We start from the raw sequence: 6,012 nt of genomic DNA, 5'->3' as shown, positions 1-6,012 counted from the left end.
CCTGATACCCGCGTCACGGAATCCGGTCCACAGACGCGCTTGGCCCGTGGCGTGGAGGAGCATGTCGATGCAGCGCAAAATTGAATCAAGTCTGCCCATGAACATCAACGCTGTAGCCTTGTTTCATGTTTAAATCATCAATGTGGATTATAGCCTTAGCCTATGTGATGTGGCAATGCAATTCATGCTGTTAAAAACTGTTTTCCAGCGCTGTTTAGTGTTTACTTAAAATTGGTGTATGATTTACACCACCTCCTGACTTGGTGTAGGATTTGAGCGCACAGTACGCCAGGTGTAGGCTACTTTGCGCTCAGTTTGATAAATGCCAAAACAGGCGGTAATTTTTCGTACCCCCCACATATGCTCTGATTTCACCGTACGCAAGTTTGATAAATGAGGGCCATTGTGTGAGCTGATTGTGTTAAAGGGTAATTGATGATTAGAAAACCCTCGTGCAATATAGCACTGCTGAAAACTGCTGATTAGAGAAGCTAAAGTACTGCTGGGTGACCCCAAGAAATGAGGTGATCAGTTTTCATTTGTGGTTATGGAAGCTCTCCGCAGATGGGACTTTGCACCTTTATATAGCTACTACTGAATACACATCCATGCCATGTCTATGCATGAAGATATGAAGAAGCCTTTATTAGAATAGCTGTTCTTCATTCTATACAATAGTAATAGACTACATATGCAATGTAGCTCCACCTGCACCCTGAGATCATCCAGTGGCCGGCTCCTGGTCCCTTTCATGAAGCTCCGAACCATCCCTGTGGAGCTCAGAGGAGTTATTATTATTATTATTATTATTATTATTATTATTATTATTATTATTATTATTATTATTATTATTATTATTATTATTATTATTATTATTATTATTATTATTATTATGTGTATGCGTAGGCTATACTAGAAATAGGCCTAACTAATTAATCAAGGAATAGTGTGAGACTTTTCCTAACACCTTCATCATGGATTCGTTTCTCGAACTCAAAGAACCCCCGAGTGAACCAAGACGCTCACATAAAAAGTCCATAAAAGCCAAGATGTAAATGTCAGTGTAATTACACAAACCAGGCTGCGGAGGTAAAATACCGTTTCAAAAGGACCAAGCAGAGAGGAGCATGTCACATCTTAGAGTTAATCAAAGCATCTTTGAAAAGCCCATAATTACTTGAAACGTTTTGCACTTGATTGTCACTAAATTGCAGCTGGGATGTCTGTATGCTGTTTTTCCATGGCAAAAGCCCAACTATGATAACCCCAGCTGCAGGGGCTATTATACAACTGAAAAAGAGGGATGGGGTTCTAACTGAAGTTTTATCAACCTAAATTTAAAGTCAGGTGGTCAGCAGCCTGCCAGGTGCACTGTGGACAAATTAAAGAGGGGGTATTATGCTTTTTTCAATCACATAGCACCAGTCTATAGCACACTACAATGATGACCAAACCTTCTGTTGGTCTGTAAATGCAGTAAATTAGAATAACTGCCTTGTATAAAATTGCTCTCTCAAAATGGCTGTAGTGAATGTCTTGAAATAGGCCTCTGTCTCTTTAAGAACCTCTGACCCTTTCCGACACGCCCCCTCCACACGCTGTCAGTGGCATCAGTGGGGAGGGGGTTCTGCTGAGGAGCAGTGGTTGGTTACTCGGCTGGTGACGAAAGCTCGGAGGCGTCTCCAGGAGGTGGGGGCGTTCCTAGGAGGACTCAGGCAAACCTATCCCTAAAATGGCTGCCATCAGAGTTTTTACAGGTTACTCAAAAATACGTGAATGTGCCAAGGCAACACTTCAGGCATGTTTTTAATGAGGGAATGACATAATAACATAATGTAAAGCTTGAAAAAGTCGATTTTGCATAATACCCCCCCTTTAAGGAGGTGCCAAATAAAAGATCACAGGAAAGAAGCAGCTGGAAGGAAAAAGCAGAAATAGCTATCAGCTAACAGTGGCTGGTGCTATGGTTGGCAGAAGGCCTCTGTGACAATCAACATTTACAATCTATGAAATTCTCAAATGTGCCTTAGTATATTATATTATTTTGGGAAACTGTCAAACATCCACAGATGGCATTGGTGATGGTACTTGTACTTGTTTAAATGAAGATATTCAGACAGAGCATGTGATGGCCAAGAGCGTATTGGACACATGACATAGACGTTCCATAATCAATTAACTTTGATTCATATTCACATGCAGGAGTCATTCTGTCCCCATTGGTCAAAAGCAGAGCCGTGCAGTATTTTTTTAAATTTTTTATTACTTTGTTGCCTTTGAACACAGAAACATGGGCAATTTACATTATAACAAACATAGAATGCAGAGATTGCACTCAAAATAATAATGCAGACATATAAAGAGGTACATAAAATAGTAATAATAGGAAATAGAAATAAATGGTAAGGTACAACTTGGGTTAAAAAACATATACATACATACACACATATACGTATATCACCAATGGAAGATTTTTGACACACGTTGGCCATCTTCTTAAAAAAAAATCCATTTTAAATTGTAATCGAGCCATTCATCCTTCCATCAAATAAACATGTAACTTTTGTGTCCACTGTGCAACACTGGGTGGAGATGGCTTAAGCCAGTTCAACGTAATAGTTTTTCTCGCCACCATCAACACGACATGTAGAATGTTGCGCTGAAATAGTTGCTCGGATACACCTCCAAAATGAACAGGAGGGGATCCAGTGGGCGATCTGTTTTTAAGATGTCTCCTATCCTTTTTCTTGTATTTTCCCAAAACATTTTTATTTTGGGGAAGTCCCAGAAAATACGAGCGTGATCTCCAACCATGTGTTTTGTTTTTTTTACCAGTCAAACTTTCTCCAATTTTGGCTATTTATCCCTTTATGACATTGGGAGAACACTTTCAACCATCTGTTATGATTACATTCATCTTGAGTTCCCAGTGGGGTTTAATATAAAAAGTATTGTCCGATATGACATCCTTCAAGTCTAGATATTATTTTCGTTGTTGTTTTCTTTGCAAACAGTTAACGAAATATTCTTCACTATTTGTAGGTTCTCTCATAACAGTCTCCCATTGCAGGTGTTTTGTCACGTAGGTATCTGTACAAGTCATTATGGGATAGGGGGTATTGTTCTTTAAGATATGGAAACGATTTGAATGTCCGCCCATGGAACAAATAATCAATGACAATCAGTCCCTTGTCCGCCCATCTTTTAAAAGCACCGTCTGACATTGATGGTAAAAACTCTACAATAGGCATGGCCCGAGAGAGCCTTGATGTCACTCTAGTTTGTTAAGTATCTTGAGGATCCATGGGTTGGTAATTTTGACCTTTTTCAATGAAGATTGATTCATAAATGGAAGATTACACAGTAATAACCCAACAATGACCAAACAAAGGCTATTTGCAATATTTACAGAGGTTAACAAAAAATTGACCTCAACTAAAACGACAAAATAGTGTTCAAAATCCAGACACTAAAGCTCAACAAAACTAGTTGAGCTTTTGTTGAGCTCAACAAAAAGCTCTGGAGGGCTTTTTGTTGACACTCGTATTTTGCCTCAGTCAAAATAAGAGTGTCACATAGAGGCCTAAAACAAAATGAGTGACACAGAAAAGCACACACAGGAGACATGACTTACATAATGAAAAAATAGTGTCTCTAAAGACACACAAAAGTTAACACTAACAATGAAGAGACAGAGAACACAGACTGGCATACTGGCCACAAAGGCCAGCAGCCCCCAATGGCAGGTGAGCTATGCTTTTAAAGGCATGGCTGCAACAGGTGTCTAAATGATTGGCCAAGTGCTACGATGCCGCACCAATCTGGAGTGGGAAGCAGCAGCCGACCAGCTCAGAGCGGGGAATCAGTCCTCCAATCCCAGGCAAGGGCTCACACAGCCAGGGTTTCATAGGAAGAGAACACAGAAGTCAGCCACACCCACAAACTAACACAAAAGGAGACAGTCTGGAGGCCTGGGTCGTAACACCCTGCCCCTTAAGATACAAAATGTATTTTTGTAAAAGAATATGGTTTTGTACTCACCTAGGTACCAGGGATTGAAAGGCAGAACGTAAGTTTGGACATGAACAAAGCCAGGGCTGGACACAATGTGTGCAAAAGACTCCCCTTATCAGCCTCAGTTGGGATTGGCAAGGCACACTCTGAACCAAGCCCCATCCACAGAGCGGAAAAACCTGGCAGAGAAAGGACTTATGACAAGGAAGGATGGACAGATAATCAGGCCGGCCACCTTCCCATCCGCAACAACCTCAGATACAAGAGTCAGTCACAAACCTCACTGTTAATACTTTATTCACAGAGGCAGAGGCTCGATGCCAGTCACTGGCAAAACCAAAGCCAGTCTTCCACCACACAATGACACAACAGCAATTTAGTAAAAATATAGCCAATTACAAACTTACCTAATACAAACCAATTACTAGGATGGGATGGGTGTTATTATCCTGGACAAGCCCCCAATGGTTATTTCCCCTTAACCTAGCTGAGCCGGGTTATAACAGTGACCATCTTTTTTTTTTTCTCACATGGAGGCAGTCTTTTTAAGGTTGCCTTTTACTGTATAAAAATAACCTTTCTCTACTATTGAGCCACACAAACAACAAGAGTGATAAACAACTAGATGCCACTGTCAATACATCAAATGCCAGTACATTTGATTTTGAGCACTTTAATTTTGGTTCTCTCGGGGGCGAATTGTGTAGTGAGAATGTAATGAACCAAAATAGCCCTGAAATCAGCCCTGAATGGGGCATGGCTGCAAAAGTAACGGAATGTTCATTAAAGAACTTCATCAAATTTATTTATGTTTTTTACAAGACCTGAAGAACATTGAAAATAAACATTTGTATAGTGATCATTAGATGCAGTTTAGGGTTATTTTACTGTAGTGTACTGTAGAGTTTGCACCCACATGACATCACAATAATTGTTACTCTGTCCCATTTGAACAGAATGTCTCTTAAAGGAATAAGCCACCGTTTTTACATACTGAGATATGTTCTTACCTTAGCTTTGACGAGTTCTTTAGGACCTGTCTGGTCTTCCCCCGTGCTTTATATCACGTAAACACAGCGCAGACGGCGTTAGCATTTAGCCTCTCCTGCTCTCCACTATAGCTCCAAAACAGGTCAAGATAGAAGCTACCAAGCTCTTCCACGTTTTCCCTAATTAAATATGGTTACGTGAAGTGTTACTCTACAAAGTATAATTACACAAAATTAAACAATGTGGATTTTCTAAGCGGATAAAAGGGGGAACTATATTGTAAGGCGTAATAATACCAGGAGTAATTCGAAATCTGCGCAGTAATCTTCACTTTACTGCGCAGTAATCTTCACTTTACTGTGCGGATGCCAAACTACTCCTGGTATTATTACGCCTTACATTATAGTTCCCCCTTTTATCCGCTTAAAACATCCACATTGTTTAATTTTGTGTAATTATACTTTGTAGTGTAACACTTCACGTAACCATATTTAAACAGGGAAAACATGGAAGAGCTTGGTAGCTTCTATCTTGACCTGTTTTGGAGCTATAGAGGAGAGAGGGAGAGGCTAAATGCTTACGCCGTCTGCGCTGTTTACGTGACTGAAGGCACGGGGGAAGACCAGACAGGTCCTAAAGAACTCGTCAAAGCTAAGGCAAGAACATATCTCAGTATGTAAAAACGGTGGCCTGTTCCTTTAAAGTTTAAAGTCAATTTTGTAAAATACATCTCCTTTACCACACATTAGCTGTGGATGTGATGTCTGCATACATTCACTTAGTGTGTATTAGATGTTTTTTTTTTTTGAATAAAGAAAATAACACGCTTTGACCATATACATGACAACCTTTGATTACTTCTCATTATATTTACATTCTGTACATCACATATAGAACACCGTGTACCAAAAAATCACAAAAATACTTGCTAAACAAAATCAACAAGGTTAACTTTGCTTTCTTAATCTCTGTTACATCCATAGAGAAAACTGGTTCACATTGATTGAA

The sequence above is a fragment of the Gobius niger genome (assembly GCF_951799975.1).
Source record: "Gobius niger genome assembly, chromosome: 3".
NCBI classification, from domain to species: Eukaryota; Metazoa; Chordata; class Actinopteri; order Gobiiformes; family Gobiidae; genus Gobius; species Gobius niger.
The sequence above is the reverse complement of the archived record's forward strand: the minus strand, read 5'-3'. Positions refer to the sequence as shown.